The sequence below is a fragment of the Lutra lutra genome, chromosome 16 (genome assembly GCF_902655055.1).
Source record: "Lutra lutra chromosome 16, mLutLut1.2, whole genome shotgun sequence".
In the NCBI taxonomy this organism is placed as follows: Eukaryota; Metazoa; Chordata; class Mammalia; order Carnivora; family Mustelidae; genus Lutra; species Lutra lutra.
The window spans coordinates 46741620-46769064 of NC_062293.1; the positions used below are offsets into that span (position 1 = coordinate 46741620).

The following is a 27445-nucleotide window of genomic DNA, read 5'->3' on the forward strand; positions in this document are numbered from 1 at the left end:
TGCCTTGTGGGCACCAGGTGTGAGGGTTGGGGGTGGGGTGGATGGGTGTGTGTGTGTGTGTGGGGGGTGCGCTGGAGCAGGCTACAGCTGCCCCACCTCTCTTATGTGCTCCCCAGACTCCAGGGTGGGTGTTGGGTCTGCTGAGTCTCTGCTTCCTCCCCACCCTCATCTTAGGTCAGACTCAGACCCCTTCTTTATCCTTCTCAGAAGGCTGGATCCATCCATCCATCTTCCCAGTACCTTTAATTGACAAGCTTATGCAGATGGCCCTCCCAGCTGTTGGCCTTAAGGGATGAAGTGGTCCTGTGTGGCTTTGCAGTGATGGCCCCCAGGGTCCTTGTCATCTTCCTGCCCTCCCCAGGCTCCTTAGAAATATATTGGCATATTGGGGGAGGCAGGTGTGCCAGGGAGGATGGTAATGACACGGGTATCTCAAACGGCCCCAGAACCAGAAGACTCCAGTCACACTGTTGGTGGGTCCCGAGAACTCTGCTGAAAGCTCCAGCCTCGGTTTGCATCCTGGAGAAGTGGCTGTGGTGTTCGTCAGCCTTTACCTGACGACTCCGTCTGGGAGTTGTGGGATAACCTGGAGGTTCTGCCTCTTTCTGACCATCATCCAGGGACTCCACTGCTTGGGCTCCTTCAAAAACAATGGTGTGGGGGCCCCTGGGTGTCTCAGTGGGTTAAGGTGCTGCCTTCAGCTCAGGTCATGATCTCAGGGTCCTGGGATCAAGTCCCGCATCAGGCTCTCTGCTCGGCAGGGAGCCTGCTTCCCTCTCTCTCTCTCTCTCTCTCTGCCTGCCTCTCTGTCTACTTGTGATCTCTCTCTGTCAAGTAAATAAATAAAATCTTTAAAAAAACCAAAAACTAAAAAAAAACAAAAACAAAAAAAAAAAAACAATGGTGTGTTTGCGAGGGGGGATTGATTGGAGCATGGTTCCAAGGAGGCACCGGAATGAAACCTTCCTTGCAGATGGCGCTCTGGGAACTGCTGTAGTGGGAAATCTCCTTTCAAGTGATTTGACTTTTCAGATCTTGCTTCCTCGTCGCTGTGGCAGATTGGGGTCAGATCCGTAGCCCCACCTTGGTCATGTAGAAGTGGATGGGCAGGTGTGGGGGAGTGCTGTCCTCCGAGGTGGAAAACAGGTACCATTGGTAGGAAGGGTTGAGGCAGAGAAACAATCAAAATAGGTAGGTTCCAAATGGTGCGGATGTTGCTGTGTGCCCTTGAGAGTGACATTCTGAACTGGACAGAGGTCAGTTGGCATAAATGAAAAGACATCGTCTTCTTACAGGGGGTAGTTATTTTAAGACAACCCTCACCATGGGGTTTGTGAGGAAGAAAATATGAATTTCAGCAAACCCCCCACGGCAGGCTCTGGGGGGGGCAGAACAGTGAATCTAATGCATCTCACTCCTCTGTTGTGGGATATAATGTCTAGCGGGTTAGTCCCTTGTCGGTTATTAGAAAAAGTTCACCCCATGCTTGCTTCGGCAGCACATACGCTAAAATCAGAATCATACAGAGAAGATTAGCATGGTCCCTTGCACAAGCAAAAGTCCATTCCTAGCTTTTTTTTTTTTAAACTTTTTATTGTGGAAAATTTCACACGTGCACAAAACTAGAGAGACTAGTGTAATATGATACCCCATTTGAGCCATTGTCAACTCATGGCCAATCTTACCTCATTTATTTACCAACCCACTCCCCCACAAGATTATTTTGAAGTAAATCCCAGACAGGATATCATTTCATGCTTACATATTTTGGTATACACCTTAAAGAAGTCTTCTAAGAAAATAGAACACTACCATATTGTACTCCCTGAGTTAACAGTAATTTCTTAATATCATATTTAATTAGTGTTCCAATTCTCCTAATTGTCTCATAAGTTTTTCAAAAAAATTTTTAAGGATTTTATTTATTTATTTGAGAGTGAGCATATGTGTGTGGTGAGGGTTGGTTAGGATGGGTGAGGAGGGGCAAGTGGGGGGAGAAGTAGGCTCCCCACTGAGCAGGGAGCCGGATGTGGGGCTTGATCCCCGATCTCTGGACTCCAGGATCAGGACCTGAGCTGAAGGCAGACCTTTAACCAACTGAGCCACCCAGACGCCCTTCAAATTTTTTTTTTTTTTTTGGGCAGGATTCAAAAAATCCAGTGTAACTGGTCATATGTCACCTTATGAATTTTCTACTGCTACTTTCTTTTTTTCATTATAATTTATTTATTGGAGAAATTTGATCATCTTGGGGAGCTGCCCATAGTCAGGATATTTCCTGGTGTCATCTAACGTGTTCTGCTGTCCCCTATGATATTAAGTCGGTATTTAGCTTTGAGGCTCTATCACTTTTTTGTTTGTTTTGTTTGGGTTTTTTTTGGGCAAGACCTCGCACTGGAGTTTTCTGATTGTCTGTTTTGGTGATGTTGGCAGTTGACTGATTTGTCCTTGGAGGTTGAAGGTTGGTGTTGTGGAGGGTACTTGCTTTCTGCCACGGGAGATTATGGGACAGGCCTATGAGCTGGCTGGATTGCGGGCCCAAGCCTGTGGAGCGCTAGAGGCCTGGCCTTGGAGTCCCAGAGTCCCAAGGCTGGAAGGGGTGCACGGCGGGAACTGATCTACTCCCCAGCCCTGGAACAGATGGCTGCTTGTTCTCTTCTTGGGAGGTGGCCGGGTCCTGCCCTTTGTGGAAGGGCCTGTTACTTGGCCTCTCTTGTCTGATGTTTGAATGCCATTCGGTTGGCTGTCATTGCTTTAAAGAACAAACATCTCCCTTTAGCCAGCTTCCCATTTTAGGCCTTACTGAGTGCCTGGGAAGTTAGACAGCTAGAATTCAGGGAGAGAATTTGAGGGGTTTTGTGATTCCTTTGGAGCCACTGTTTTTGTCTCCTCTTTGGTGTCCCTACTCTTGTCCTCCTTATCTATTCTTATGGTGGCCAGAGTGGAGTTTTAAAAATTCAGGTAAAATCAAGTCTCTCCACTGTAGAAACCTCTCCATAGGCTTTCCATTATAATTTAAATGAAATCCAGACTCTGAAGCTGGCCTGTATCCCCTGCTTTATTCTCTCTTGTTCTCTGACCTTACTTCTACTTTGCCTTTCACTCACTGTGGTCACTGTATTTCTGCTGCAAAGGCCTTTCTGTTTCTGGAACATGCCAAGCTTGTGCCTGCCCCAGGCCCTTTACATGTGCTGTTTATGGTGACTTAATTGAGTGGTGCTTCCTCATTGTTGGGTGTCAACTCAGATGTCATCTCTTCTAGAAGGACTCCCCTGGCCATCCAATCTGGGCAGCTCATTCCAGCCATCATTACTTTACCCTGATTTATTACCCCCATGGCTCTTATCATTAACTGGTATTATCTGGGTTATGTAATAAACAATTTACTGACCATTCCCACCCCTAGAATGTGAGCTCTCTAAGAGCAGGGACTCTGCCTTTTTTACTCCTGGGTCCCCCATTGCCCGGAATAGGAAGTGCTTAGTAAATATTTGCTGTGTGAACGAATGGGTGCACATGAGACTCACTGACTCCCCACCGCCTGTTCCTCCAGGTCCTCTTAATACTGCAGTGCCCTCTGCTACAGATTTCAAGGTGTCCTTTTCTTATGTGGGTTTGAGGTATTCTCCCCTTCTCTCTTCTTCATTCCCCTTTGGAAGAGATTTGGAGAGAAATACAACTGATGATGTGTACGTGTGGCATGCCATATTACTCTTCTGACTCCTATCCTGTTCCTGCATGGTTAGGGAACACATGAGGGTCCAGGCTCAGCCCTGAAGCTGGACTCCAGGGCTGTCTTGACACTGAGTTCCTAGATCTCAGGTCCTGGAGCTGCTGTCTGAGAGGCAGAGGCGGGCTCTCTTCATTCATTCCAAAGAGCGGGACCAGTGGGTGTCTGAATTGGTGAACAGTCGCCATTAGTGAATATATGTTTTTTCTAAATGCAGTTCTATCTCTTTGGAGCCCATGTGGTACACAGATGGCTGGTTACCAGGATGTTGCCAAATTGAGGGCCTGCCAAGCCCATTTGGTTAAACCAACGAAAATCACTTCTGGGCAGACGGGGGCTGCTGAACGGCTCAGGAATCTTCTCAGTCATTTTAAGCAGATGAGGCCATCTTGCCCTCCCTACCCCACGCCTGCCCTGCAAACTGAGTCTCTTTGCCTCCTGAATCCATAAAAAGTAAATGAGGTAGGCAAGATGATTTCAGGTGGACAAATGCCTTTTATCTTAATTGCTATTTTAAAAAATGAATTCTGGCAAGTGATACTGGTTTTCCATGTACGATGGTTACATAACATTTTTGAAAAGTAAATTTGTTTAAGTAAAAAATTGTGATCAATTTAAAGAAAAGTGTTAAGAAAAGTAACAGGTGGTACATGGATTTGGGAAAAAATTGAGAAGATGATGTGGAAATGTCTGCAGTTTGGGGAGCACAGTGGGAAGGAAGGAGGCACTTTTCTCATATGGTCAAGTGGGCCCCCAACACCAGGGTCCTGGGGTTGTTGAAGGTTGAATGGTTGTAATGAGCCAACATCTTTTGAGGCTTACTGTTTGCAAGGGTTGCATACCTGTCTTAATTCCACTGGTTATTATCTTTGTTTTCCAGTAGAGACACAGAGGCTCAGATTTTGAGGAACACCTAGAGGGCAAAATCAGAGGGAGACGAACAGGGATTTTAACGCTGGTCTTTTGAGGTCCAGGGGCTGTCCTCTTAACTCTTCTATTATTTGGATCCCAGGATAAGCACTCACGCAGTGCCTGGCTTCTGAGAAGTTCCCCATACATGCTGCTGCTGTTCTCATGAAGGCGTGGAAGTACAACAAATCTCAGGGCACAGCTCAGTGGATTTCCACATATGTATCCAGCTGTGTAGATACCGTCCACATCAAGACTTAGAACTTTCCTGCACCCCAGCAGGCTCCTCCTTCCCTCCCCACAGTCCAGTCACAGTCCAGTTAAAATTACTGTGGAGACAGGCCCATTGCCTGGTATGTGGGGGACCTGGGGTCACCTTGGAAAACGTAATAAAGGGAAGAGTATATTTGGGAGTTTGTGAGTTGGGATTTCTTTTCTTTCTTTCTTTTTTTTTTAAAGATTTTGTTTATTTTACAGACAGATCACAAGTAGGCATAGAGGCAGGCAGAGAGAGATGGGGAAACAGGCTCCCTGCTGAGCAGAGAGCCCGATGTGGGGCTCAATCCCAGGACCCTGGGATCATGACCTGAGCTGAAGAGAGAGGCTTTAACCCACTGAGCCACCCAGGTGCCCCTCTTTTTTTTTTTTTTTTTTTTTTTAAAGTAGCCTCCATGCCCAGCGTGGAGCCCAATGCGGGGCTTGAACTCACAACCCTGAGATCGAGATCTGAGCCCAGATCAAGAGTCAGACACTTAACCGACTGAGCCACCCAGGGGCCCCTGTAAGTTGGCATTTCTAAATGGGGAACCCTAGTTTGACCCTGAAGAAGAAGGTGTCAAAGAATCCACATTGACTTCTGGGGGCGGGTGAGCTTGGTTTCACCTTCCCCTTTCCTTCTCGACACACTCTGTAGGAACCTGGAGCCAATGCTGTGTTTATTCACTGTCCTTGGAGCAAGGGTGGGTTGAAAAATTGTCACTTGCTTTTAAGCTTATCAGTTATGAACACTCTGTTTCGTGAAGGTTGGAACAGTAGCCAAGTCCTTGCCAGAGCCCTCTAGGGGAGGGCTGACCCTGCCAAGCCTCAGGGTTAGTCCGTTTCTCCAAAGGAGGGAGCAGTCCTGTTGATTAGAGCCCCCTCCCCCTTTCCATGTATTTACTGTAAAGATCTTTACCGACCACTGAATATGGGGGGTGGAATAAGGAGGCTGTGAGGATGCCTGTGGTCATGAGCTCTTCCTTGTTGGGTACAACAACTTGAAACAGCCCCCAAGCAAGTCACACTTCTCCCCTGGTTTGCAGGACAGATCCCTAGTAAGGGATCTCATTCCCCCACCCCCACCCCCATGCTCTAACACCACACAGTCTTGTCTGCAGGGAGTGGGACAACAGCAGCCTGGCACCTGGGAGTTTGCCAGGTGTCTGAGGCCGAGGTGGGACGTGGCCCATGCTGAGTCCTCAAAGTTTCACGAAGTCTGTTCTGGGCGGGACACTGTTCTGGGTGCTGGGATACAGCAGGGAATGGCACAGCCCTGTGCATTCTCCCAGGGCTTTATTAGGCCCACATGCGTTTTTCCCTTTTAAATGGATATTTTTTAAAATTGGAAGGTTCTGTGTTACCGGTGGTTTTTTCCGCCTTCTCTTGAGAGATCAGAAGCTTTGGCAACATTGGCTGGGCCTGTCTTTCTGCATCACATCTAAACTGTCAGCACCCAGCTTAGTGTGGGATTGGTCCCTTTCTGCTCACCGTTGCACCACCACCTGGCCACATCTGGCAGTGCCCGAGCCCCTTCCCCCACCCCCAGGGATTGGATGTACAGTGTGGGAAGCAGGAGGCTCAGGGGTTGGGAGCTCCAGCTGGGGCCAGGTTCCAGCCCTGCATGTCCCTTGGGCTTCCTTGGTTTGGGGCAGGTCCATTGTGATTGGAAGTGAGGGTTCCCTGCAGGAGATGGGCTGCAGAATGGCCACTGTTAATTTGTTTTAGATGTTCCTCCTCCCTTTCCCTCCCTAATTACCCTAAGGAAAATAACAGAAGTATGGGAGGCTATGTGTTACAGTATAAAAAGTCAGGAATCCTAAGAGAAGGGACTGGGCTGGGAGCTCCTGTTGGGTCTGTGGTGGGCATGGCACGAGGCTGGCACCTGGGGCCCAGGTGTCCCATTCTCTGCACCACACTTACTGTCACCATCTCTGTTTTTCATAGAGGAGAAAGCTGAGGTTCAAATGGGGTGACATTTTCAGTGTCCTCCAGCTCATACAGCAGAGCTGGGAATCCAACCCAGATCTGCCTGATGTCAAACCCTGTGCCTTTTCGTCCATTTCCAATTTCATGGTGACCCCGGCTGAGTTACTTGACCTCTCTGCCCTTGACTTTCACTCTCTACGAGGTGGATGATGATGTTACTCAGGTGTATGAAATGCATACCAGGTGTGTGAAAATGCTTCAAAACCTGAAGAACCATGGCACCTGAACACATTCTCATTATTTTTTTTTTAAAGATTTTATTTATTTATTTGACAGACAGAGATCACAAGTAGGCAGAGAGGCAGGCAGAGAGAGAGAGAGAGAGAGAGGAGGAAGCAGGCTCCCTGCCGAGCAGAGAGCTCAATGCCTGACTTGATCCCAGGACCCTGAGATCATGACCTGAGCTGAAGGCAGTGGCTTAACCCACTGAGCCACCCAGGTGCCCCCATTCTTACTATTTTTTAAGGAAGAGATTGGACTGGTTTCTCAGGCAACTGGGCTTCTTTTGAATATGGGGCCTAAGCTGGGGCAAGGGAGAGGGCAGTGGAGGCTAGATTGGGGGAAAGTCTGATTTACCAGGCTTTAGATAAGCTGAAAGGGCTCCTGGCTGCCGTCCTCACTAATTAGAACAGAAATTTCTGCTTCTCTATGAGAACGGGAAGGTCTGGGCTGGAGCCTGGGTTACCTGTGCCATCTGTATTTTAATAGGACATTTATTTTAATAAGATTTAATCCGAGATGCAAAGACGGAAGGAGTGTGTAAATCAAGAGGTGACTGAAACAGGCTGTCTGAAAACGAGATCTTCCAATGTGCCAAGAAGGGCTTTTGAGTGTGACATCAACAAAGGCCAGTTACTGATAGCTGAGAAGGTCCCCCAAGGGCACAGCCGCGTGGTGGCAGGACACAGCCTGTGGTGCAAGCGATGGGAATGGGGACACCTGGCTTTCACAGCTTAGTTCCTCTGGCCCCCCTTCTCCCTTTCTGGAAAGTGTTCCCATCCATCCTCTACAGGATTCACCTGTCTTTCTCCTCCATGAATGCAAACACAGGCAGCAGTCCTGCCTAGAAGCGGATTGTGCTCCAAATGTTCATTTGTGTGGTTTCAAGTCACTTCCCTCAATGTTTGTGGAGTGCCAGCTGTGTACCTTGGACAAACAGGGTCCAGAAGGAGAGTAAGTTACTCTCCCTGCCTTAAGCCACTTGTGCTCCAGAGGAGAAACCAGACATGTACTGTGAACCCCATACAGAAGATGGGGCATGCTGGAGAATAGGTGTAAGACACTCGGGAGGTCAACAGAAAGAGGGACCCCCCCCCCAAGGAGGGCTTCATGGGGTTGGTGGTATTTAAGGTGGGCCATTGCAACTGGACAACATTTCTGTAGGGGGAGATCGAGTGGGGAAGTACATTCTAGTTAAATGGTACAGTCTACGCAAAGGAACGGAGGTAGGGAGAGCAGGGGACCTGTTCAGAACTCAGTTGGACTGTGGTGTGGATTTCATATTGGGCAATAGAGGGAAACGAGGCTGTCAGGGTCACCTGAGGCCACTTTGTGGCTGGTGATAAATGCCAAGGAGTGAAGGACGGGTTAGGCTTCTCTGTTCCCTGCCTCCCCCAAACTCACGTGGCAGTTTGGTACCCTAGTTGGCATAGAAAAACAGAATTAGTCAGCATTACAGTTGAAATAACTTCTATTGTAATTCTTCTTATGAAGGTTTGGGGCTAGAGGGTCCTTCTATTGGAGGAGTAGTACCCCCAAAATAACTCTTCTGACTGGCAGTTTAGGTAAATGAGTCAGGAATCTTTTGGTTGCAAGAGACCCCAATTCTAATTACCTAAAGGAGGAGAGAAATTTTATTGCTTTAGGTAATTGGAAGGTTCATGGGGGACAGATTCAGGTATGGCTGGATCCAGGGCTGGAATCGTTCTCTCTCCCCATCTCAGAGCCGTGCTTTCTTTTGGGTTGGCTTCATCCTGAGCTAGGTTATCCACAAAGAAGGATGATGGCTGTGCCAGGTTTACATTCTGCCAGTTTAGCAACACCAACAGGAAGAGCAAATCTGTTTTCTAGTAATTTTAGCAGGAGTCCCAGGGATGACTAACACTGGGCACATTGATTGGCTCATGTGCCCATCCCTGAACTTTGGTTATAGTGCTGGGATATGCTGATTAGTTGAGTCTGGGTGTTGTGCCCCCTCCTGGTTCTAGGGATGGAGTCACCTATACTGAGAAAAAAGGAGGGGCAGGTCACCTAGGGACATTCGATGTGTTGCTGTCAGTAGACCAGGGAATGGACATTGGTCAGGAAAACTCAGGAGCTGTCCACTCTGCTGGCCCTGGTGGCTTCACTGGTGTTGGTCTTTGCTCAGTCTTGTCTACTTGGTTGGTTGCTGCGGGGGCTAGCACTCTCCCAGATGCCCCCTTCTGCCTCTGATGGGTGAGGTGTTCTCTCTTCCCTGACACAGCCTGTTGGATCCCCAACCTTATTAAACACACTCCTTGGGACCCCTTTCCCCAGAGTCCATTGTGAACATTGAGGCGGTCAGATGTGTGACTGAGTGAAACCTTGTCTGGGAGAATGGCCTGGCATTGCTCAGGGTTGGTGCTCAGCTTTGGGGTTCAATGATGCTTCCCCATCCTCTTTTGCTGTTGCTTTGTGGGGCTCATTTCCGCCTCAACCCGGGAAGTCTGGATTCCTTCCATTTAGATTGCCTCTTCCTCTGGCCATCTAGCCGATGGGTGCTCTTGGTCCCAAGGTCCTGGTGGACTCTCCATGATCCATTCCCCTGCCGGAGGCCCAGGCCCAGCAGAGATCTCAGGGGTATGAGAGGTAGGGACCCCTAGATTACAAGGAAATGACTGCAGCAGGGCGGAGGGGCAGCTTGAAGCCTCAGGGAAAAAACCCAGGGGAGATAGTACCGTGTATGATCCTGAAGGTACATGGTGTTCAGACTGTTTCCCTATCTGTGAAATGGGAGTAGGGCTAATGAATGATTTTAGAGAAATTTTTTTTTTTAAGATTTTATTTATTTTTCAGAGTGAGCATAGGCAGACAGAGTGGCAGGCAGAGGCAGATGGAGAAGCAGGCTCCCGCTGAGCAAGGAGCCCGATGTGGGACTCGATCCCAGGACGCCGGGATCATGACCTGAGCCGAAGGCAGCTGCTTAACCAACTGAGCCTCCCAGGCGTCCCTAATGAATGATTTTACTTGTGGACCGCGAGGACTTGAACATTATCTGCTCACCCATGTTTATAGCAATATTACTCAGAACAGATAAAAGTGGGAGGAACTCAAGTGTCCTTCCGCAGGGGACTGGGTGATAAAATGTGGTATATCCATACAAAATATTCAGCTGTACAATGGAATGGAATTCCAATCCACCATTTATGAACCTGGAAAACATTAAGCTAAGTGACGAAACCAGCCACAGGACAGAAATTGCTTGATTTCGTTTGTACAATGTACTTAGAGATAGGTGAAAGCATAGAGACAGAAAGTAGAATAGAGTTAACAGGGTGTGGGGAAGAGTTATTATTATTTTTTAAAGATTTTACTTATTTTTTTGATATATATAGAGAGATCACAAGTAGGCAGAGAGGCAGGCAGAGAGAGAGGGGGAAGCAGGCTCCCCGCCGAGCAGAGATCCCGATGTGGGGCTTGATTCCAGGACCCTGAGATCATGACTGGAGCTCAAGGGAGAGGTTTAACCCACTGAGCCACCCAGGCACCCCATGAGTTATTGTTCAGTGGATTAGAAATTCTTTTGGTGATGATGAAAAGATTCTGGAAATGGATAGCTTCTATGGCTGTGTAATACTGAATGCCACTGAATTGCATACTCAGAAATGGCTACAGTGGTAAAAGAAAAACGTCTTATTCAGACCCTAATATGTAAAAAAGATAAAAGAGAGTGTTTCCTTGGTCAGAGATGGGGCAGGCAGGTGGGGCTAGCTCTAGTCTGGTCTCTATGAAAACCCAGATATATTTGGGGCCAGAGTGTCCTGGGACTCCTGGGAAGCAAGGGCTGCTCTCCTCTATAGGCCGTGTTCTGAAGTTGATGGTCCCCAAGACCTTTGTCCTGTCCAAGTCCAACCCCCCCTTCTCCAGTGGTCCTGTGTTGATAAGAAGTTCAGCCCAGGGAGAAGGTGCTGGAGAGAGTGGACCACCTTGTGTGAGCTCTCCTTTTAGCCCAGTCTTTTCTGTTCCTGCTGCTGAGGACTCATGGATAGGTGTTTGCCGGTGCCTTGTAGGGTGTTCCTTGGAGGCCAAGGGGACTGGTACTGGGTGGGTGAGGACTTCTGGGGGCTCAGCTTGGGTTCCAGGAGGAATGTGGAGAGAAGAGTCTTGGCTCTGAGCTGACCTTTGGGCACAGACCAGAGCCTGTGGCCACATGATGGAAGGCTTGGGTTTAGTATCCACAACATGGATGCCTTCTGTGACCTGCCAGCCAGCCCTGAGATGGGCAGCAGCCACTCCAGCATCTGCTGTCCCCGTGGAGCAGGCCTCAGGGTTGGACCTCTCTGCTGTCCCTTTGCATGAGCTTAGAACCTTCCTCTGAGTGTTTTCTGGGCTGCTTCTTGCCCATCTGATTTTTTTAAAGAAATGTTTATTATATTTTTAAAATCCATGTTCTTTGCAGAAAATTTGGAAAACACAGAAAAGTACAAAGACTAAAATAAAAGTCATCTGCAATCCCAGATGGGGGATTGCAGAGATAACCACTATTAACATTTAATATATTTTCTTCTGGTCTTTTTTTCTCCCTAAACATATACCCTCCCACACAGTGTATTTACATCTGCATCTACATCTGTTTTTTTGTTTTATAACAAAATTGGGATTTTACTTTAAATACAGTATATTAGTCATGACTCTTGGGGGCAAGTGACAGAAGCCCAGGTTGAATTAATCAAACAAAATAGGGGGATTTATTGGCAGTCATAACCTATCTATAGGAAAGGCTGGGCCTCAGGTACAGCTGGATCCAGGACTTTGAGCAGTCTCTTGATTCTCTGTCTTTTGTGTCTCTGTCTCTCTTTGTGTTGGCTGCATTCTCTTGGGTCATCTCTACATATGATGTTGAAACCATGGTTACAGACCACTGTGGGCTTAACATTTTAACGCTTTTCCCTCCAGAGAGCAAAAAAAAAAAAACCTCCTTTCCACCAGCTCCAGTTAGACAAACCCCAAGGAGTGCTGACTGGCTTGAATCACACGCTGATCTCTGCATTAATCTGTGTGTGCAGGTGGGGTTGGGGGTTTATGCTTGAGTCAGAGGCTCATTATGTCTGAGTCAGGGGCTCATTCCTGCGGCTGGTGTGGGTATTGTGACTGTAAGCATCCTTTCCACTGCGAAAGGAGCAGCTCTCTGAAGTAAAGGTGGAGAGTTTCATTATCAGATGAAGGGATAAAGTGAGTTGGGCGGGCAGAAACCAGAATCGGAAGTTGCCTTGGTGTTGGTTCCAGCCCTGGGAGGCTGGTACGATGTTTTGAGTGGGCACGTGGGCCCTCACTCTCATACCAATTTAATGAAAGATGGATTGAGACCATCCCATGAGCAGTACAGTTTGGCAACACCCAGCACCATTATGCATGCACATATCCCCTTTGAACCGGAGATCTGCCTTTGGGAATTTACCCAGCACCTATATTTCCACATGTGTGGAACAGTATTATACAAGGTCATTCATTGCAGTATTATTTGAAATAGCGAGACATTGGAAACCACCAAATGCCTAGTGATAGTGAACTGGGCACTGGACTGACTGCTGTGTTATTTGAAAAAGAATAAGGACGTTTTCTATGGATCAAGATAAAGTTCTCCCAAGATACTTGGAGTAAAGAAAGCAAGGTGCAGAATGGAATGTACAATGTGCTATTTTTGTGTGTGTGTGCGTGTGTGGAAAAGGGGGAAAATAGGGCCCTATCTTTATGTTGGGTTATGTTTGCATAAACTGGAGAAGGACGTGTAGAAACCATTTCATAGGGTTGGGGGTGGAGAGCTGGACGGATTGGGACAAGGATAAGACAGTGCCTTTCACCATATACCATCAAATAAATTGTGGCTTTTGAACTACATTCAAGTATTACTCAAAAATCAATGGATCAATTTCCTTTTGGGGTAATAGACAAGTTTCAGAATCAGACCCTCCTTCGTGGTAATGTACTGAACCAGTCACTGAATTGTATACTTTAAAGTGGTCAAGCTAGGAAATTTGGTGTATATTTTACCATAATTTTAAGAGTAAAAAAAAAGTCAACAGACCAAAAAAGAGTGGAAAAACCAAAAAAATAAATACAGAAACCTCACAGAGTGTGAGCTCTGGAGTCAGGCGACCTGTGTTCAGATCCTGCCTTAGCTACTTTGTAGCTCTGGGACTGTGGATAAACGGCTTCGTTTCTCAGAGGATCGGTTTAGTCATTTGCGAAGTGTAGATAATAAAAGAGTCAGTATTCTGAAGGTTGCATGAGACGTTTGGGATTTAAGCATGATGCCTGGGAATGGTGGGCCTCCCCTTGTGAGTTAGCTCTGGAGGAAGGGCAGGATGACCACAGAGCCTTACCACCTTCCCTCTCACTGGCTGGGACATTTGCATTTTATTTTATTTTATTTATTTATTTATTTATTTTTAAAAAAGATTTTATTTATTTATTTATTTGACAGAGAGAAATCACAAGTAAGCAGAGAGGCAGGCAGAGAGAGAGGAGGAAGCAGGCTCCCTGCCGAGCAGTAAGCCCGATGTGGGGCTCTAACCCAGGACCTGGGATCATGACCCTAGCCGAAGGCTTAACCCACTGAGCCACCCAGGCGCCCCGGGACATTTGCATTTTAATGGAGACTCGTGAAGACTGAAAACAGTCAGGACTCAAAGGGAGGAATGGTTGGAATTTCAGAAAAATTTATAGCTCCTGTCTGGGGAAAATGAGGTCTTTTCATTTCCTGGGGAGAGTTTAACTTTTACCTTGTCCTCCCAGTGGCCCTAGTGGTTGGGTTGGAAGCTGGAGAATAAATGCCCTGCCAGGGGAAGAGGGTGAGCTAGGAGAAGGGAGAGAAGACAGTTCAGGTTCACACCCCAGATGGGTAGAGCCTGAACTAGCTGAGAGGTCCAAGCCTGAAGGTTTGAAACTGGAGAAAATGAGGCAGCTGATGTAGGAAAGACGTTAGGCTTTGGAGCCAATGGCCAAGATAGAATTCTTGAGACGTCTTTGGTGCAAAAAGGTGGTTTTATTAAAGCACAGGGACAGGACCTGTGGACAGCAAGAGCTGGGCTGGGGTCGTGAGGAGTGGCCCATTATACACTGTCAAGTTGGGAGGGGGTTAGGGATGGCATAAGCCTTCCAAATATTTTGGAAACAAGGTTTCCAGGATCCTGAGGGGTCTAGCTCTTGTTGGGAAAAGGTCATTTATTACTGTTTGGTAAACCCTCAGTCATGAGACCCTTCCAGTGTATATTGGTGGGTCCTATGCTTGGGGGATGATTTGCCAACGTATATCTTGGGGTGAGGTGGGTAGAGATAAAGGAAGTTTCTGAAGGAATTTTTTTTTTTAAGATTTTTATTTATTTATTTGACAGACAGAGATCACAGGTAGGCAGAGAGTCAGGCAGAGAGAGAAAGGAAAGCAGGCTCTCTGCTGAGCAGAGAGCCCGATGAGGGGCTAGATCCCAGGACCCTGGGATCATGACCTGAGCCGAAGGCAGATGCTTTAACCCACTGAGCCACCCAGGTGCCCCTGAAGGAATTTTTATATGTTAAAGTAGACTTACAGGATCCTGGAGGGTCGGGCTAAGATTGCCTTTGCTCTTAGCAAAGAATCAGCGTCGAGGCACCTGAGTCCCTAGAGGACTGCCACTCTGCCTGTTTCAAGGACTTGTCAATGGGCTGTAAGTAGTAAGGAAATGTAATAATTTTTCTTCTGCCTTTGTTTCCCACATCAGATGCCATGGCAAACCAATGAGTGCTGACTTCCCTCAGCCCCATATCCACCTGCAGCCACTGCTCTCTCCGCTCACCTTCATGGCGAAGCTTCCAGAAGACCTCCTTTGGCTTTGTTCCCCACCACACCTCACGGCTGCCTTTCTGCCCTCTGCTTAGTCATTTGACACAGCTTAATCCTCCCTCCTCCTCTTCCTCAGACCTGCATGGGTTGTGCCCAGGCTGTTTCCTCTTCTCTGTCTCCCTCAGTGGTCTAAAAGGCATTCCCGAAGTGGCAGGTGCACAGTGAAATTCCTGCTCTCTAACTCCCTACTCATCCCTCCTGTGGCCTTCCCCAGCTCAGTCTCTTAGACCAAACTCTTGCAGTCACCCTTGACTTCTCTGGATTGTTCTTATTCGCCACATCTGATCTGTCAAATCCTGTTGGCTCTACCTTCATACTCATCCAGAGCCCGACCACCTCCCATCATCTCCATAACCATCAACGCGGTCCAGCCCATCGGTCGCTCTCACCCTGGGCAATCGAGGTGACTTTTTAGCGGGCCTCCCCGCTCCCATGCTTTGCCCCCTTACAGTTCTCAACACTGCAGACTGGGTGATCCTTTGAACCTATAAGTCAGGTCACATCTCTGTTCTGCTCACAGCTCTTCCTTCTGGCTTCCTGTTTCTTCAGGGTGGAAGCCAGCGTTCTGACCCTGGTCACAGGTTCCCTGCGATTTCTCTGCCCTCGGCTCCTGTTATTTACTCTTTGTTCTCTCTTCACTGGCCATACCGGCCTCTCAGCTAAGGTATGCTTTTGCTTCAGGACCATTGTGCTTGCTGTTACTTTTCCCTGGAATGCTTTTCCCCAGCCACCCTCCCTCCTTGCTTCATGGCTGCTTTCGGGTCTTCTCTCTGATGTCATCTTCTCATTGTGGGCTTCTCTGATGACCCCAGTTAGATTTGCAAACTGTTCCATGCTTTATTTTTCCTCCTAGCATTTGTTACCACTTGATAGGCTTCTTATTTAAAAATTTTATCTTCATTTATTTATTTAAACTTTTTATTATCTCTTTCCTCCACTAGAATACGAGCTCCGTAAGGCAGAGGTTTTTGTCTGTTTTGTTCACTATTCTCTCTCCATTGCCTAGAACAGTGCCAGGTACGTAGAAGATGCTCAATAAAAATTGAGTGAGTGAATGAAAGAAATTTAGTTTTCATAGTGAGGGTAATAGGATGACATTTCAAGGCCTTATGCAGCAGGCTCATATGATCAGATTTACATTTTGAAGGGTCACTCAAGCTCCTGGGGAAAAGTTATTGGAGTGGGACAAGAGTGGGACAAGCCTAACCAATGGCTTTGAGATGATGGTGGGGGAGGGATGGAGGGACATTGATGGACCTGGGAGAAATGCAGGAGGCAGAATGAAAGGATCGTGGATTGTTAGAGCTGCACTTCTCAAATTTTGCTGTGTGTGTAGCTCACATGGTCATCTTGTCAAAATGCAGATTCCCATTGGCGGGTCTGAGAACCTGCATTTAGGCCAGCTTCCAGATGATGCTCCTGCTGCTGGTCCATGACATACCTTGACTATTAGGGGATGGATATCAGGCCTAAGGCAGGAGGAAGAGTCAGGAGTGCTCAGTGCCTTTGTTTGGGAGACAGAACTTGGGAGGAGGAACTGGTGGGGGAAATGACATCACTTCTGGGCATGTTGATTTTGAGACTAGTGAGATCCCAAGTAGAGATGTTCGGTTGGCATTGGAGTCTGAAGCTCAGAGGAGAAGCCAGAATGGGAGACAGACAGTGGGGAGTCCTCACAGGAACACCAAAGGCAGCCCCCATATGGGTGAGACTGAGTGGGGGAGAGCTACACCAAGGGAGGTCAGGGCTTCGGGAACCCTTGCTCTCTGGAAGTTGTATTACTTCCATGAAAGATCAGTTGCAAAGCCAGGGCATTGGTTAAGATACCTGATGGGACATGGGGCAGATGTTTTCTTCCCCACATTAATTCAGTACTATTCTGACCTTGAGGGTTTAATAGCTTTGCAAAGGAAATGAGCAGGAGCCTTTTCCTGAAGGCAGTGGCCAGTCTGGGGCACGTGAGGGCGACCACACAGCTCTGGTTCTTGAAGAGGGGCGACAGCCTCCAGTTCTGTCTGTCCTGCCTGTCCTAGGATGTTTGGGTGTTCTGCTGCCTTGGAGCCCCATCATGCACTCAAGCGAACCTGGTCGGAGATCCCACTTAGCTGGATGAACTTAGGCAAGGCACTTTACCTCTCTGGACCTTGGTTTTTGCATCTGCATGATGGGGTAATAATGTCAGTGGTCGTGAGGGTCAGTGAGTTGTTGTATATGACATGCTGAGCCCAGAGGCTCTCTAGAGGTTGTGCGCAGTCAGGATGGATGCTGGCCACTCCCTCCCTCCCCACCCCTCTGCAAGTGCCTGGCTTGGCCCCAGATCCATACACTTCTCACACTGATGGTCCCAGTTCCTTCTCCATCCATCTCCTTGGCTTGAACACCCCCCCACACCCCCGCCACCGTTTACATCAGTCCCCATGATCTCCCTTACTGTGAATCACACCCCTGCTGGTGCCCATGTATTCCAGCTGGCCTCTCGTCCATTTACTCTTCCCTTCTGAGCTTGACTGTAAACTTCCTGGGGGTATCGTCCATCTGTCTGTCCATGTCCGCCATCGTACTTTGGTGCTGAGGATCCAGTGGGGATGAGGCAGGCCTGATGCCTGCCGTAATGGAGCTCTTAGTCCAGTGGGCAAGACGGGCACCCAGCAGGTCATTGCAGCAAAGGGGCTGGGTGCTGGGACATGGGATGTTGTGCTGCGGCAGCGGGGAGCACAGGGGCCCCAACCCGGGGTTGGCACATCATCTTAAGGAAGGGACATTCTGGCGGGGACCCAGGTGGACAAAGTCTGGAGAGAGAGTGTGGGCAAGGAGGAAGGTCCGCATAAGGGGCTCTGGTATGAGTGAGAGGGGCCCAATGGATGAGCTGACAGGTTTTGTGGATGGGGGTGCGGGTCCCAGGTGAGGAGAGGAAGTGAAGGGGTGAGAAGAGCTGGATGGGCCCAGATAAGGGGCTCTTCCTTGAGGGCCTGTTGAGTTGGGTTTGGTCCTAGTGGTTGAGGTGAGCCATTGAAAGGAGGGTGCCATTATTACTTTGCACTGGGTTTTCACTTTCATTTCCTTACTCTGGTAGTTCCACATGGAAGTTACCGTTTTAGCCATTTTAACGTGTACAGTTAGGTGGCATTAATTACATTCGTGGTGTGGTGCACCCAACACCACTGTTCTTCTCCAGAACTCTCTCATCACCAGACAGAAGCTCTGTCCCCAGCAGCAGTCACTCCTATTCCCCTCCACTACCCTAATCAACCACCCATCTGCTTTTCGTCTCTGGATTTGCCTATCTGGACATTTCCTTTAAATGGGATCCCATCATATGTAGTCTTTTGTGACTTGCTTCTCTCACTCGCTGTAATGTTTTCATGTTCATCTGTGTGATGGTGTGTGTCGGCACATCTTTCCTTTTAAAGGCCGAATAACATTTGTGTGGATGTACTGTATTTTATTGATCTCTTCATCTGCTGATGGACATTTGGGTTATTTCCACCTTTTGGCTATGGTAAATAATGTTGCTGTGAACATTTATGTATAAGTTTTTTTTTTTTAATTTGACAGAGATCACAAGTAGGCGGAGAGGCAGGCAGAGAGAGAGGAGGAAGCAGGCTCCCTGCTGAGCAGAGAGCACGATGTGGGGCTTGATCCCAAGACCCTGGGATCATGACCTGAGCCTAAGGCAGAGGCTTTAACCCACTGAGCCACCCAGGTGCCCCTCATGTACAAAATTTTATTTGAACGTGTGTTTTCAGTTCTTTTGGGTATGTTGCTAGGCATGGAATTACTGGGTCATATGGTAATTCTGGGTTTAACTTTTGGAGGATAGGTTAAGTCAGACTTCAGCTCGGGTCATGATCCCAAAGTCTTGGGTAGTCCCACGTTAGGCTCCTTGCTCAGTGGGGAGCCTGCTTTTCCCTCTGCCCCTCCCCCAACCCCTCCCCCTGCTTGTGCTCTCTCTGTCTCTCTCTGACAAATGAAATCTTCAAAGAGGCTGCACCTTAAAAAAAATTATGGTTATCCTGGTGGGTGTGATCAGCTTTTCACTTTAGAAAGATCCTTGTGTCTGCTCCCTGGAGAATAGATGGAGGGGTGTGGTGGGCAGAGAGGGGTTAGGATGGGGGTTCCGTTGTCCAGGTGAGAGATTGATAGGTGACGGGGAGACAGTGGGGTGGAAGAATTAGAACCAATCTGGGAGGTGGTGAGGACTTAGTGATGCATTAGAGGCCTTGGGTGGGGAAGAGGGGCTCCAGCATGACTTTGTCACATCATGTCCCTGGATGCTGGCACATAGTGGGTACTCACTGAGCAACAGGTTCTTCAAGAGGAGAAATGGGGCCTTTGAAGCTCTTTGTGCTTTTACTGGGGGCCTTTCCCATGACTGCTCCCCGATAGTGTCCTTGGTCTCAGAGGGGAGGGGTGAAGAGAGGCTTAGCAGCCCCTCTTCTGAGGGGGGTGCAGGGTTACAGAGCCCCCTGCTCTGGACCATCTCCATCCTCTCTTCCTTTCAAGGTCTCCTGCCTCAGGAGACCATGTGGGGGTGGGGTGGGGAGCTGGAGAGAATGGCCTTTCGGGGGAGGGTCTAAGCCTGTGGGGGCAGTCCGGGGCTGGACAGGCAGCTCTGAGGACACGAAACCTTTTCTGAGGTCTCCAGCCTTGGGCCAAAAGCACTCCTTGTGTACAGGTCATGCCACCTGAAACTGCTCCTCCAGGGACACTCAGGGAGAGCTCAGAGAGCCCGGGAGGACCCAGAAAGACCTGGCCCAGCCCTTCTAGTGGTGCTCATAGATGTTCCTGCCACAGGCCCCAGCTCTGGGTCCCCCTCCCCCCGCCCCCAACCTGCTGGGGCTTCTCCAGCTGTGCGGCCTTTTAATTCATGAATGGTAGCTAGATGGGGAGGAAAGTGTCTTTTGATTGAGAAGCTTGGGAAAGCTTCCATTTTCTCCCTTTCTCCTCTGTCCACCCTGTCTTTTTTCTCTCTTTTCCCTTTTCATCCTCTGCTTGGTTCCCCTGCCCCTCCCCCTGTCCCTGTTCTGTAAATCTGTAAAACAAACACTTGAAAAAAATCTCATTCATCTAGTCCATCTGCAGCTCTGAGCAGCCTTAAAGTGGCTGCCTCCCTTGGGAGTTGGCTTTTGCGCTTTGGGCATTAGTGAGCTCCATGCCGCCTGGGGCTACTGGTGGAGAATCCCAGGCCACTGCCTTGCAGCCTGGGGCCTTGTCAGCCCAGCCTCAGAGGCTCTGACCCAGATAGATGGGTGGGTGGCCATTTGCTCACCTTCTGGTCCAGAGAGGTACCTCAGAAGACCGGCAGGGGACTGGAGACCTGAGTTAGCCTCTGAGCAATGGCAAAGCTAGACGGGCTACTGAAGTCACCCCTGGTCTGTGTGGACTGTGGTCTCCTCTGCCTGCTCTCTTCTCTCCAGGGAGAGTGTGGGGACCCTAGGGAGGATTTGCTGGGGGCTGATTCTGCCTGGTGGCTTGTGTTCCTGGCTTAAGCAGAGCCGGGTGAACCTTGCAACAGCGCCAGGTGCTATGCTAACAAGCACATGGCTGTGACCTTGCTTAGCAAGAGGGGTAACTTAACTGTTCCGCGCTGTTGGAGGCTTGTGGGGGATGTGCATGTAAGGAGCACAGGGTGTTGTCCTCAGATACTTGGAGTTTGCAGTACAAGTAAGAGCCCTGCTCATACGGCAGGACCCTGACTGAGCTGGGAAGATGAAGGTTGGCGAGTTCCCAGCTTTGCTGCCAGAAGGTGGAGGGGGCAGGGGGCAGAGGGGCTGCCGCTGTCTTTGCTTCCATTCTTTCCTTCCTTTACCTGCTCGTTCACTCTGTGCAGAAACAGGATGGCTCAGGCCACAGGTTGTGCCATCAAAATGCTTGCGTTTGGGTTCTGGTCCCTCCAGGAATGAGCTGTGTTTCCCAAGCGTCAGCCGTCTCATCTGTGTAGAAGATGAAAACATAGCTCCTTGTCCCCATCATCTTCATGGAACTGTGCTTGGCAGAGAAGGTGATAAGAAAGGTCATCAGGACCAGTTGCTAGACAGTAAAAAGTCTCAGTATTGACAGTTTTTGAAGGCCTGCAGGGAAGGCCGTTGGCCCTGGGCCCTGTGGGCTGTTTAGAGACTCCTGCCCTCCGAGCACGCACAGCCTGGCCTGCCGCTAGACACATTCCACGGAGCACCTGGCTGGAAGGTTCTCATCGTGTTTTCGCGTGGGGCACTGGCCCAACATGGCCCTACAGCTCTTCAGTTCATTCAGCCAAGAGTGACTGAGTGATGCGTAGGCGCACACGGGAGGCCGGCCAGCAAGGGCCTGGGCACCCCACCGAGTCCCAAAGCTGGGACCTGCTCTTCTAGCAGGAGGAGCCTGTGTGTCATCTGCGTCCCGCCGTATGCTCTTCAGTTCTGAGTCCAGAGGCTGCAGCAGCGCTCAGTCACTGGAGGGTTTTTGTGGCTGGCCTAGGTGTGGCCTTTTTCTTTCAATGTTTGGTCTGGCCAGCTGGGGCAGGGAGTAGATCTGGGGGGAGGGCAACAGAGGCCCCAGACAGAGACCCTTAATTCTTGGTGGCCCCAGCTGCCTGTCGAGGCCGACTTCGTGCCTCCTGGGGAGAATGATGCTGTTTCTGTGGACAGACCCTTCCAGCGTTATTGACGTTGATGCATCATCTTGTCACATATGTGACCATGGCAGCTGGAAGTGACGCAGCAGGGGAGCCAGAACAGCAGCCTTTTCTCAGCCCTGATTCCCTGTGGCAGGTGCTGGGTCTGCTCCCTGAGGCCTCTCGTGCTCTGGTTTGATGGGCTGCAGGAAGCAGATGTGGCAGGCCCTTACCCACACCCAGTACACTTCATTAGATGCCTCTGGGTTCTTCGGATTCCCCCTGCCCCATGAATATGCATTGATATTTATAATAAAAATGTAAAATTCAGAAATGGAGTGACGGTCTCTCACTTGGTGTTGTCCTTCGAAACAATTCAGGATAGCTTATTTGTATTTATTTATTTATTTATTTATTTAAAAAAAAAAAAAGCCATTTTATTTATATATTTATTTATTTTGCAGAGAGAGAGATCACAAGTAGGCAGAAAGGCAGGCACAGAGAGAGGGGGAAGCAGGCTTCCTTCTGAACAGAGAGCCCGATGTGGGGCTCGATCCCAGGACCCTGAGACCATGACCTGAGCTGAAGGCAGAGGCTTAACCCGCTGAGCCACCCAGGTGTTCCGCTTATTTGTATTTAAAAGATACTTCTGGGGATGCCTGGGTGGCTCAGCGGGTTAAGCCTCTGCCTTCGGCTTGGGTCATGGTCTCAGGGTCCTGGGATTGAGCCCCACATCGGGCTCTCTGCTCAGCGGATAGCCTGCTTCCTCCTCTCTGTTTCTGCCTGCCTCTCTACCTACTTGTGATCTCTGTCAAATTAAAAAAAAAAAAAAAAACAACAAAAACTTAAAGATACCTCTGTAGGGATTTAGCAAATGAAAAATAACGTTCTTTTAAAAAACCAAAAAGCCAAAAATAACTCCTATCAGGCACTTTTCCCAAGCAGCATAGCTCTTGGACATCTGGTTGGTCCAGGAGAGAGCCCTCAAGGATCTGGAATCACCCTTTTCCCAGCAGAGTTTAATGGCTGCTCCTACTGCCTGAGCTGCCAGTTCCCAGAGACTGGGGCTGCCGTGGTGGGGGGCTTTTTATAACTTGCCATCCAGGGTCCCCTGGATTGCTAGCTTTGCCACTTAATTGCTCTAGGATCATCCATAAGTCACCTAACCTCTCTGAGCCTCAGTTTCTTTGTAAAACAGGAACATAATTCTGTACCTAACTCATAGGGTCGTAGAAAAGATTAAATAATGCATGTTGAGAGCTTTGCATTGTACTAGATCAATTCTAGCTGCTATTAGGATGAAGATGAGGATGATGCTGAAGAATTCTTTTATTTTTTTTTTTAAAGATTTTATTTATTTATTTGACCGACAGATCACAAGTAGGCAGAAGGGCAGGCAGAGAGGGTTGGGGGGAGGAAGCAGGCTCCCTGCTGAGCAGAGAGCCCGATGTGGGGCTCGATCCCAGGACCCTGGGATCATGACCTAAGCTGAAGGCAGAGGCTTTAACCCACTGAGCCACCCAGGTGCCCCTGAAGGATACTTTTATTATGTCTACATCCCTGTCCAGAGGAGTGATCCAAGGTCAAGGCAATGACACGAGCTTGGATCAAACTAGTGGGGAATAGGTTAACTCTGCCTGTGATTCTTGGACAGGAAGTTGAGGTCAGTCAAAGCCACAAGGGTGGACAGATCAAATTGCAGTGGAGAGAACATTGGCCTATACCCTGCTGCTCTGAGTTAGCCCTCTAGTTCTGAGGGTCTGTGAGCTTCTCATTTGCTTAGTCATTGTTCAGTTCATTCAGTGCCAGTCACTCTGCTGGGGGCTGGCCCAGTGGTCAGGGTGTACGCCGGAGACCAGGGAAGGGGCCTGGGCGGACGGAGGTGGCTCATTAAGGCCCTCTGTTCTCACTGAGTCAGGAGGGCGGCCTGGCTAGGGGAGTGAGTTTGTGTTCATCACTTGGAGATCTTGGTTATCCAGTGGTGTTCCAGGTAACCAGGTCCTTTTTCTGAGCCTTCCAGCCATAGGATACTGCCTGGTATTTTCCAGTGTATCCCCGGAGGCATGCACAGTTATTCTATCCTTTTTTCCCAATGTCCCTGAGAAAGAAGCTGGTGCTAGGAGGAGACAAGACTTCTGGTGTCACTGGTTTGGTTCCTTAGCATTGGGTTCTGTAGGTTGGGTTGGAGCATGTTGGTAAGGTGAGATCACAGCCCTGGTCCTTTGGGGTGGACTCAGCTATGCTTGGTTGCTTGGCTGCAGGTGGACCTTATTTCCCTGGGCGTTCATCTCCCAGTCATGGACCACGGTCACAAACAAGAAAGGGCAAGAATGAGGATGGGCCTTGCGCTCTGTCTGGGTATTGGAAAATAGTTCCAAGCATTTGTCCTTCTAGTGAATGAAGCTTTCAGAGATTGGTAATAACATTATTAATTGGAAAGACCATGCATATTTACCTTGAAATTCTATGGTCTGTCTCCACTGAGACTCAGTAGTATAAACCAATGATGAAACTCTCTGACTGTCATGTTACTAATAATGTATCCAGAAAAGTCCAGAGTTAGAGGCAGAGTCTGGGAGTCGATTTGGAGTGACTACTGACTAGGGAGGCCGAACCCCTCTGGGATGGCTGGGGTAACCCCAATGCCAACAGCCGGGTGGTTCCTTAGCATGGGTGGTTTAACACATGCCTGTGCTGGGGATGAGGAGGTGGGGCTCCTTCTCTCTTGAGGGTTTACAGGAATTCTACCAAGACTTGGGACCACATAGTTAGCAGTGTATCCTTACGTTAGCATCACGTTTTTGGTTCAGTGCAATAGTCAAGGTTTACTCACTATGACTATGTAAGAATCACTTATTGTTGAGCCAAGGTGGGCACTATAATTGTATCTCTCTCTCTCTCTCTCTCTTTTTTTTTTTTCTGAGAGAGGGAGGGAGAGAGAGAGAGAATCTCAAGCAGGCTCTATGCTCAGCACAGGCCCTCACGACCCTGAGATCATGACCTGAGCCGAAATTAAGTTGGATGTTTAACTGATTGAGCCTTCCTGGCACCGCTATTTCCCTTTTTTTTTTTTTTTAAGATTTTATTTATTTATTTGACAGAGCGAGATCACAAGTAGGCAGAGAGGCAGGCAGAGAGAGAGGAGGAAGCAGGCTCCCTGCCAAGCAGAGAGCCCGATGCGGGACTCGATCCCAGGACCCTGAGATCATGACCTGAGCCGAAGGCAGAGGCTTAACCCACTGAGCCACCCAGGCGCCTCCGCTATTTCCTTTCTTGTATAAGCTTCTATTTTCCCTGGAGTTAGTAATTAACTAATGTTTCCCCTGTTAGCATAGTTTTCTGTGTACTTATCTTTATTTTTCGATTTTACCATTTTTACTTATTCTATCATAATTCCTTGAATAGTGTTTTTTTTTGCCAAGAGTTTGTACCTATAAAGTCTCCTGTCAGTTCCATTCTTTTCATCAGGAGACCTCATTTTCAGAGCGCTCTATCCCTTACTGTTCCTATTATGGTAAAATGACAACCATTTTGTCATGTATAGATTTTGAGGGTTAGGATTTCAGGTGGGATGCCTTGGAGATGACGGGTGGCTCATCTCTGCTACGCAGTGTCTGACCTCGTCCTGGGTGGCTCATAGGGCTGGAGATGGCTAGGATGCTCACTCAGCTAGGGCTATAAGTGTTTTAGGTATCAAACACTCCCCGAGGGTCATCCATCCCCTTATCTTCCAGGTACCAGTGAGCTCCCTTTTCCTCTTCTAATACATCTGCTCTTGCCAGTTCACATTGTAAAAAAAAAAAATAAAAAAGCTATTATTTTAAGGGGCTTCAGAAGAAGCAAAATAAATGCAGGTAAGCCGTTTGATATGTTCATCGTGGACGTCTCATTAGGCTGAACACGATGTTGGTCTCTACCTCTATGTCTGTGTCCCTTTCTGTATTTATATCCATCTCCCCTAAAGGAAGCAAGAGAGAACTAATTAAGAATTATTTTTTATTGGGATACATGCCATACACCCAAATTGAATTAGGCAGTAAGCACCCACGTACTTGCCATCTGGGTCAAGAAATTCTAACAGGCTGGGAGAATGCGGATATCCTGTGCTTTTGGGGTTCCATGGCTTTGTGATGTTTGGATCTGAAGCCGTCTGAGGCTATGACCTTGGGAGCTGGCCGTCTTTGCTGTGACTGTGGTGTTGCTCCTTCATCTGAGGCCAGGCTATGCCGAGCGGGGCGGCCAACCATGTGAGGGCAGCTGCTCCCTTGGCGGTCTCCGGGGGCTGCCATGCACTCAGGCTGCATGACCTCCCTCGCCTGTACCCCTGACTCTCTGCTAAGGCTTCGGTACTTTTCTCAACCTACCTGGGCTTCCCTGGGCCCATGACTTGCGGTGTGTCCTGAGTGAACGTCTGCCTCCTGCCAAGCTAGTTCTCCTCCTCAGGCTGTGTGGTGGTCAAAGCACCCATGCCTTGGTTTTCTGAAACCAGCCTTCGAGCTTTCCCTTCTATCCTGGAGTGATCTTGGCTTTGGCTCTGAGATGCCTTGGGACCCCCTGGTTTTGTTCCTGTGGCTGTAAGTGCAGTAGGGCCTTCTCTCGTTGCCTTCCTCCCTCTGCCTCCTGCCCTGGAGCAGAGCCCTGCTTCCGAAACTGCAGCTTCCTGTCACCCATGGAATAGAGTTCAGATGGCATGGTGCCTGTTTCCCAAACTGCAGTCCCATCTGCTGACCTCCTTCCCCATTTCTGTCAGGTCTCGGTGCCACCTGTGGTAGTTGTTTAATAGTTTCCTGTAACTGCTCAGTGTCTAAGACTTGAATGAACTATTTATTTATTTAAAATATTTTCCTTATTTGAGAGAGAGAGAGAGATAGTGACAGTGATAGCAAGAGCACAAGTGGGGAGGAGAGTGAGAAGCAGGCTCCCTGCTGAGCAGGGAGCCCAATGTGGGGCTCTATCCCAGGACGCTGGGGTCATGAACCGAATCAAAGATAGACGCTTTGACTGAGCCACCCAGTTGCCCCCTGAACTCATTTTTATTATAATTATTATTATTTTTAAAGATTTTATTTATTTATTTGGTGGACAGAGATCACAAGTACAGAGAGGCAGGTAGAGAAAGAAGGGGGAAGAAGACTCCCCATTGAGTAGAGAGCCCGATGCCGGGCTCTATCCCAGGACCCTGGGATCATGACCTGAGCCAAAGGCAGAGGCTTAACCCACTGAGCCACCCAGGTGGCCCTTATTATTATTTTTTATTAACACATAATGTATCATTTGTTTCAGGGGTACAGGTCTGTGATTCATCAGTCTTACACAATTCACAGAGCTCAGCACAGCACATCCCCTCCCCAGTGTTGATCACCCCATCCTTCTCTCCTCCCTCCACTGCAGCAATCCTCAGTTTGTTTCCTGAGATTAAAAGTCTCTTATGGTTTGTCTCCCTCTCTGGTTTCATTTTAATTCATTTTTCCTTCCCTTCCCCTATGATCCTCTGTCTTGTTTCTCAAATTCCTCATATCAGTGAGATCATATAATAATTCTCTTTCTCTGATTGATTTATTTTGCTTAGCATAATACCCTCTAGTTCCATCCATGTAGTTGTAAATGGCAAGATTTCATTTTTGATGGCTGCATAGTATTCCGTTGTGTGTGCACATGTATATCACATCTTTTAAAAAAATATTTATTTGAGAGACAGAGATCACAAGTAGGCAGAGAGGCAGACTGAGGGTGGGGAAAGACAACTCCCCACTGAGCAGAGAGCCCGATGTGGGGCTTGATCCCAGGACCCTGAGATCATGACCTGAGCTGAAGGCAGAAGCTTAACACACTGAGCCACCCAGACGCCCCTCTACTACGTCTTCTTTATCCATTCACCTTTGACGGACGACTAGGCTCTTTCCATAGTTTG

General features: G+C 48.6%; 1 protein-coding gene and 1 non-coding gene across 7 annotated transcripts in view; both read left to right on the top strand.

Annotated features, from left to right (window-relative positions):
• The window catches only part of RAP1GAP2 (RAP1 GTPase activating protein 2), a 264858-nt gene that overhangs the window by 110083 nt on the left and 127330 nt on the right, over positions 1 to 27445 (top strand). The window lies entirely within an intron of this gene.
• LOC125088235 (U6 spliceosomal RNA) lies at positions 1483 to 1584 on the top strand. The gene has a single exon (XR_007123634.1). It is a non-coding gene; the product is annotated as a U6 spliceosomal RNA (small nuclear RNA).